Raw genomic sequence first — 8,361 nt, 5'->3', positions numbered from 1 at the left:
GGTGTTGCTCTCATTGGGTGGGGGCCCAGGGACCCAGGGACTTACATGCAGCCCCTGCTGCTGGAAGAGTTGGTGTCAGGGCTGCCACCACTGGGGGCCGGGTCACCAGTTCTGCTGTGGTTCCTAATGCTTCTGGTTGCAGTTTCCACCTGCCACCAGTGGCGTGGGTGCAGGGGCTGTTATTTCTGCTCCCACCCCGTCCACTCAGAGTTGTGTGGCTCAGACCAGTGCTCCATTGACCGTCACATGTATGGGGCTTCCACCAGCCACGAGCACTGCTCTGCAGGTATTTGCTCATGTGGGGCCAGCTGCCCTCGCCTCCACTCGCAGTTGCACAGGCTGCTGCATGGGGATCCGGGCATTGGATCATTGCTGCTGGGGGAGGGGAAGCGGACTGCTCCCCTAGTTCCACTGCCTCCTGGGGTCCAATCCACCCACCTTCAGATGTATAGCTGCATGGATATCTTAGGCATCATGTTGTGCTCTGTAGGGAATCCTCTATTTGTCAGTGGATGTCTGGTTGTAATTTAGAGGGGAGAGACAAAGTTGAACAACTCACTCCACATTACTCCCCCAAAACTTGAGAATATTTGTGGGATGAAGAGAAGAAACCAGCAAGGGGATGTGAATAGAGAGGGAACTGAGGAGGCTGAGAATTTGTGAGGGGACAGAATGAAGACACAGGGAGGCATCAGCTTTGAATTGTGGATGGACACCTCCTCCTCTGAGATGCTCAACAGCAGCAGCTCTGGAGAGATTTTTGGTGGACATGGGATTACTTATGGAGCTCAGATTATCTGACTCTATTTCTCCATAGTTCTGGTGCCAGAATGAGAGGTAAGTGGCTGAGAAAGAAAACAGGAGAAGGGTAGGCCCCAGGACACCAGCGAGGGTGGAGAACCAGCTGTGGGGAATGGCCTCCGGAGTCAGTAAGAGGTGACTTAGCGGTCAGCTGAGCCTGGTGGGGTGGGGAGGGGGCAGCTGGGCTTAGCTGCATGGATCTGGAAGGCCCTGCTCTTCCAGCCGGCGGATGGCAGTGAGGTGAGCAGAGGAGGGGGCTGCCCAGGGCTGGAGAAGTGAGGAATGTGGGAGAAGTTCCAGGGGAGAGAGGGTCAGCTGTGAAGTCCAAGGTCCTGGCCTGGAAGGAGGAAAGTAAGGCCTGGGCAGAGGAGCAGGCTTTGAAGAGAGAGGCCAGCCAACAGAGAGGTCAGGAAGACGAGGCTAAGCAGGTGAGCAGGACTGAGGGGCAAAAGGAAGGGGATAGAGCAGATTTGAACCAGGAGGACATGTAAGGTGTCCTGCATTGTCTAACAAGAGCCGTTAGCCTCCTGGGGCCTCACGTATGTGGTTAGTCCAAACTGAGCTGTGCTGTAAGTGTAAAGTACACACTGGATTCTGAAGACTTAGCATGAAAATAAGAACGTTACATATCACATTAATATGTTTTTACATTGATTGTTTAAATGATAATATTTTGGATATATTGAGTTAAATAAAATATGTTATTCAAATTAATTTTACCAATTTCTTTTTATCTTTTATTTATTTATGAGGAAGATCGGCCCTGAACTAACATCTGCCAAGCCTCTTCTTCTTCTTCTTCTTTTTTTTTTTTTGTGAGGAAGATCGGCCCTGAGCTAACACCTGCCAATCCTCCTCTTTTTGCTGAGGAAGACTGGCCCTGGGCTAACATCCATGGCCATCTTCCTCTACTTTATATGGGACGCCGCCACAGCATGGCTTGACAAGTGGTGCGTCGGTGCGCGACTGGGGTCCGAACCAGCAGTGGAGCGTGCGCACTTAACCACTTGCGCCACCAGGCCAGCCCCCTCCTCCTCTTTTTTTGCTGAGGAAGACTGGCCCTGGGCTAACATCCATGCCCATCTTCTTCCACTTTATCTGGGATGCCGCCACAGCATGGCTTGACAGGTGGTGTGTCGGTGCACGCCCAGGATCCGAACCAGGATCCGAACCCTGGGCCGCCGCAGTGGAGCGCGGGCACTTAACCTCTTGTGCCACCTGGCCGGCCCCTCTTTACACCTTTTTAACGTGACTACTAGAAAAATTTAAATTACACATGTGGCTTGCATAATATTCCCGTTGCTGGGCACTGGCAAAGATACTCCCACCCGGGCCCATGGATTGTCCCTGTCATGCCTGTGGCCCCAGCACCTGGAACAGGGACCTGCACACAGAGGCCTCAGTGATGGTGTGCGTGTGCGAAGTGGAAGAGAAAGTGAATTCATGATGAGTGAGAGAACGGATGAATGAAGATTCTATATGCTGTTCCAGAACGTGGTCAGTTTCTTCTAAATTGCTGAGGGTTACGTGTGAGTACACACATGACTGAAGGGGAAACAGGGAGCTGGAATTGAGGAAAGCTCACCAAGGCTTTGAGGGCGGGAGTCTCAAAGAGCATCTGATGGGACCTCACCTAATATAAGGGCCCAAGAGCCCGGACCCTTGCCTCACCCCTCTTTCTTTCCTTCTAAAAAAGTACTCCTGTAGCACTTTGATATATACCAGGGACTGTCCTTGGCATTTTGCATGTATTGACTCATTTAAACTTCCCAGCACCCTATGAGGTCGGCACTCTTATTGTCTCCTTTTTACAGATAAGGAAACTAAGGCACAGAGATGGTGAGTAACTCGCCCAGGATGACCCAGGAAGTGATGGAACTGGCATTTGAACCAGGCCATCTGTCCCCCGTGTCCATACCCCTAACTCCTACCCACCCTGTCTCTCCTATCCTGTCATCTCGCCTCATCCTCAAGCTTCTCTCCAATAGAGAAATAGGTTTCTTTTTTCTCCCTTGACTGATCTCTCTTCCACCCCCAGTCCCTCAGACCTCGTATTCCAGGAGAAAGTTCTCAATGAACCTTGCTCTCTGGAAACAATTGTGAGTAACCCCCCAAGTTCCCCACAATGAGTCACAAACACACAACAGCTGCATGGTCCAAAACAACAGCCAAGTAACCCTGCCCCCCCATTCCTTCTGCCCCCATGCCTGAGGCTGGCCCACACCACCGTCTCCCTTCCCAGCCCAGGAGGCTCTTCTCCCAGACCAGGGATTGGCCCTCCCCGCCCTCCTGGGCAGACTCAAGGTTAGTGACTGTTGGAGGAGCCTGAGGCTTCACAGCTCCAAGCAACTGCTTTACCTGTCAGTCCCTGTGAGGTGACTACAGGGGAAAGAAGAGGGGGTTTCCAGACACCACCTTGGCCAGTGCCCGGGAGATGCCTCAGTCCCACCCACCAGGGACTCCATTCCAGCCTCAGCTGGGATCCCTCCAGTGACAGAGTAGCCCTGAGTTTCCACGCACTGGGAGCAGCCATAGCCCAGGATCTCCCCTTCAGGGGCAAACACAGTCTGAAGCACTAATAAGAAACCCACAGGCCATCCTCTTCTCTTTCTCCCTCTCACTAAATTGTGAATAATAATGCATTCACTTACTCTCCAAACTAAAAAATGGTTTAATTCCTTTGAAGAACTTTGCAAGGCAGCTTGGCTAGACAGCAAGCGGGACAGTCCAGTGTCTCTGGTGTTGGGGGGGGGCCAGGGTCTTCCACTCGCTTCTCTTTTGGTCCAGCAAGTAGGCGTTTGGATTGATGGTGTAGTCTCTTTTCTGAACATCACTAGCTCTGGTGACACCCCCACATACAAACACCCTGCCGTCTTCCATGGAGCATATAGCATGGGACTCATCCACGGGGCAGTTATTGGGCAAGAGAGGCACTGATGTGGTCAGCTTGTTGGCCTTTATCTTCTGCAGGCTGATTTCCACACTGTGCTGGTGGCTGTGCATGCAGAGGATGCTGTTCTGATTGAAAGAGAGCAGGGGCCTGTGGTTGAACTCAGTAGGGAGGGTGATACTCTGGACCACCTCTCCAGTATTGGTGTCAAAGTAGTCCACCACCCAGACCCTGGAGATGTAGCCCTTCGCCAAGCACTGCCCAGTGACAATGTACAAGTTCTGGTCACCCCTGGTGATCATGGCTGTGGCATCCATAGGGATGCTCATCCCCTGCCAGGCATCAGGCATCCTTGCACTCATCATAACGACAGATGTCAGAGACATACTGTCTTGGGGCAATGCTCCCACCCACTGAGTACACTGTCCCCCCACAGGTCATCATGGTGTGGAAGACAAGCCCGACTGGCAGGTCAGGCAACTTGGTCCAGGAGTTGTCATCCATGTCATACTGGCAAGCCATCTTCAGCCATGAAATCCGGTCCATGGTCCTGCCAGAGACATAGATGTAGCAACCAGTAGAGGTTGCACTAAGTGCTGCTGCCTGATAGGACATCACTGAGAGCTTCAACCACAGGTTCTCCTGGATGATATATGCAAACACTCCATTGTTGAACTTGCCCTGGGCCTTTTCCCACCTAAGATGACCACCGAGTCAAGCAGGGCCCCTTTCCACTGGTGGCTCAGCAGGCTGGATGGCCTCTCCTGCTTCCGTTCCACAAGGACACTCTCAATCAGGGTTGTGTGGGCTGAGCTGTTCTCCGTGCACCTCAACTTGTTGAGGGCAAACATCAGTGTCTTATTGGAGATGGCATTAAGATTGATGTAATAAAAGAACTTCTGGAAATACTTCTCCTGCTCCTCCTTCTGGAAATACACCCAATTTAGGAGTGCACTGAGAGCCTGGTCCTTGTTGAGCACATGCAAGTTTTCATCTTGAAGCAGGCGGCCAAAGATGACAGGTGGACAGCACAGGAAGCCCTCAGGCATGGAGCCCTCAGGACTGGCCCAGTAGTGGAAGTTGTCGCGAATGCCAGAGTAGGCCAAGTCTGATACCTCTTTGAGCCCGAACATCTCGGCTAAGAAGAGGTAGCGCAAACAGTTGGCACGGCAGATGGACTTAATCAGGACATCATTGCAGTGGGTTTGAAGGCGTGGGGTATTGAAATACTGGGCCCCACAAAGGAGCTCCTCCACATTCTGCTCCAAGATCACCACCTTGCTGCAGCAGAAGTAGTCCAGGAGCTGGTCCACCGTGGCTGGACTCAGGTAGTTGGGGTCAAGGATGATAAAGAGCTCATCAGTGGTCTTCACATCATGGCTAGAGATGAGGTTCTTCACTGGAGAGATGTTGTGATGTGCATAAAAGACATGGTGGTCCACAGTCAAGGCCATGTCCCAGTACTCGTTGCGTTTCCTCTGTTCCTTCAGTTTCTGCAGCAGGAAGGTGTCTTAGTTTTTCTCAGTGAATTCCAATTCCATGGTGCGTCTTGCCAGCTGAGGCAGATGAGCAGCAGGTACTGGAGAAAAGACTTTCTCAGGCTGTTGGGATTCAGACTGACAGTTGTTTGCAGAGCAATTGACTGGAGAGGAGTGAAGGGTGGGAGAGAGGATGATGTCACAGAGTCGATGAGGTCATCACAATGCAGGTCCCCCTCAGGCCTTTCTCAGAGGCTTAGGGCCTTTCTCCCCTCTGATGGTTCCAACCTGCCAGGGCCAGATACCCTGTCAGGACCTAGTGCCCAGGGCCCAGAGCTGAGGAGGAAACTGAGAGATGGGTTGTGACTCCCACCCAGGACCTTCAAAGCCCCTTCTGGAATGTCAGAGCCTGTTGGGCAGAGGGTGGTGTAAGGAGGGATAAGGGCAGACTGGGGGAAGGAAAGCGATTATTAGATCATCCAGAAGAATCCTCCCATTGTACAGGAAGGAAACTGAGGCCCAGACAAGAGAAGGGACTTGCCCATGATCACACAGCCAGTTGGAAGTAGAGCAGGACCTGGAAGCCAAGGCTTCTGTAACTTAGTACTCTTTCCGCCCTTCCAGGAAGCTCCTCACTACTCAGCTTTCCCCAGCCTCTGATTCTCAGGCCTGGAAGTACCTTTCTGCCCCAAGGTTCTGGCCGTCAGAGAAGAAAGGCTCTGTCCTTTGGCTTCTGACCTTTGTGGCCACAGACACCACTCTTCTTTAACATAGAGGGAGAGATGGAGGCCACTCCCTGGAGCAGGGATGCTAGGGTTAGCATCCAGTGAGTGGGGATGGGAGGGCCTCTAAAGTCCTGATCATTTCAATTCCACGGCAAACCAGGACATCCTCTGCACATTCCCAAGTCTCTAGCTGTAAAACGCGGGGGGCTGTGGGGGTCAGCTCTCTCCATCAAGTGTGGACTTGGACAAGTTGCTCAGACTCTCTAAACCTCAGTTTCCTCATGTGTGAGATGGGAATAACAGTACCACTTCAAAGGTTGTCAAAAGTTTAAATGAGAAAATGGCTCCAGAGCGTTAGCACCATTTGGCTCACAGCAGATGTTCAGTAAACACTAGGTGCCATACTGTTGTTCCTGCCGTGGAGTGGATTCGGACTCCTAGCGACCGCGTGTACAGCACAGCGGAACCCTGCCCGGTCTTTTTGCACCATCCTCTCACCCGTGCTACATCAGACAATACTCTGCTGCTATTCACAGGGTTTTGATGGCCAGTTTTTTTGGCAGTCGGTGGCCAGGTCCTTCTTCCTAGTCTGTCTTAGTCTGGAAGTTCTGCTGAAACCTGTCCACCATAGTGGCCCTGCTGGTATTTGAAATCCCGGTGGCACAGCTTTCAGCACCACAGCAACACGCAGCCACCACAGTCTAACAACTGACGGGATGGGTGGTGTGATTCCAGGAGTGGGAAACGAACCCAGAGTGACGGGTGGTGAGAGCGCTGAGACTTCACCACCAGACCAGGAGGGCTGGCTGCCTGCTGCCATTACTTTGATTAATATTGTATCAGTTCGTCCAGAGCTGTCATTCCTGGCTGCTCCCTTCATAAATACTTGTCGTTGTGGTTGGTGCTTCTCGTTTCGCGGTCGTGGGGAGTCTGGAATCCTCCGGCCCCTCTGGGCGGACTCCCTGAGCCACCTCCTGCCACGCGGTGGGGCTGGAGAGTCACTTCCTGCCTGCAGCCCGCGCGCCGCCTGCGCCCCGGCCCCACCGCAGTCTCTCCGAGCGGGGAGAGCAGCGCAGTCTCCCCTTTTCCGCGGGGCTTCCACGCGCCTGCGGCCCCGGGGCAGAGGTCAGCTCAGGTCCGCCAGCCACGACCCTGGAATTCAAATGGCAAGGCGTCTCACGATCACCACAAGACACGCCTGTGCCCACTTTATAGAGGGGAGTACTGAGCCCGAGAGGGCGTGCGCAGGGTCGGGCAGCCAGAAAGCAGCAGCCTGAGACTGGAGGAGTCACCCATCGTGCCCCGCCGGGTGGGGTCCTCGCAGGCTAGGTCAACTCGGATGCCCGCCTCGGGCGGGCGCGGGGCCTCAAGAGTTCCCAGGGTGCGCCTGTGCCAAGGAGAGGAAAAGGGCCAGCCAGAGCCCCCACAGAGAGGCCCCCACCCAGCTCCGCCTTTGGGGGCTCCCAGGAGGGGGCTCAATACGCAGGCCCTGGCGGCATTAGCGAGACGGTGCCCAGAGGCCTGGGGCTCGGGCCCCGCCCCTGATGCTCTAGCCCGGGCCCTAAACCCCACTCTCAACCCTCAGGACGTCCTCAGCGCCCGTACCAGGAAAGTTCAGCGTCACTAGGAGGCTGGGGGATGTGAGCCTGCCAGCTCCTTTCCTTCCTGGGTTAGTCAAGTTCTCATTATTCACTGTCTCTCTCCCTCATCTTTTGATTCCAGACCTCACCTTTTCTTTATTTGGGGATTTGGTAATTCGAAAATTATTGCAAAGCACCTACCTTTTAATGCTGAATTTGTTCACCTTGATGCCTGAAGGGCATCTCAGTCTCTTGAGATATCTCTCTGCAGAACGCTAAGAACTTGTCTTCCCCATAGGAGGAAGGCTTAAATTCAGCTCCTCTGCCACAGACCAGCTGTGTGGCTTAGGTGAGTTCCTCTGGGTTTGTTCTCTCCCTGTGGGAATAACTGAGCTCTAATTGCTTCTCCAGCCCTGATCTCGTGAGAGGCCGCAGCGACTTGGGCAGAGGATGAGGCCTCTTGGTGCTGATGAGACACCTTCTCACTCTCCTTGGCCTCCAGGCTTGCCCTTAAGAGAGGCTGGCAGCCGCCACCTCCTGGAGCATCTCTACCCAAGAGCAGGGGATGCACGGACCAGGCCCTGCTGCTTCCCTGCTCCTTGGCCTCCACACCCTCCAGCCTTGGGGGCATTTTGGTGGAGGTGGCTGTGCTTCTTTGTGTTTGTTTCAGACCCCAAAACACCAGAGCAGGAAGGTCTCTCATCAAATGCTTCCATCTAGTTAAGAAATTTGGGCCTAGAGGGTGTCATGGAGACCTGAGAGAATCCAATAGACCTAACTCCATGTGCCACACCTTGTACAGCTGGACAAATTGGGGCCCAGAGAGGGGAAGGGGCTTGCTCAGTTCAGAGCGCACAGAACTAGGGTTTGCAGCCAGGGGTCCTAAC

General features: G+C 53.6%; 1 pseudogene; it reads right to left on the bottom strand.

Moving 5' to 3' along the window:
• Positions 1-3,310: 3,310 nt before the first annotated feature.
• Positions 3,311-5,756, bottom strand: LOC131393651 (calicin-like; annotated as a pseudogene).
• Positions 5,757-8,361: the final 2,605 nt, after the last annotated feature.

Source organism: Diceros bicornis, chromosome 28 (genome assembly GCF_020826845.1).
Source record: "Diceros bicornis minor isolate mBicDic1 chromosome 28, mDicBic1.mat.cur, whole genome shotgun sequence".
Taxonomy (NCBI): domain Eukaryota; kingdom Metazoa; phylum Chordata; class Mammalia; order Perissodactyla; family Rhinocerotidae; genus Diceros; species Diceros bicornis.
The sequence above is the reverse complement of the archived record's forward strand: the minus strand, read 5'-3'. Positions and strand labels throughout refer to the sequence as shown.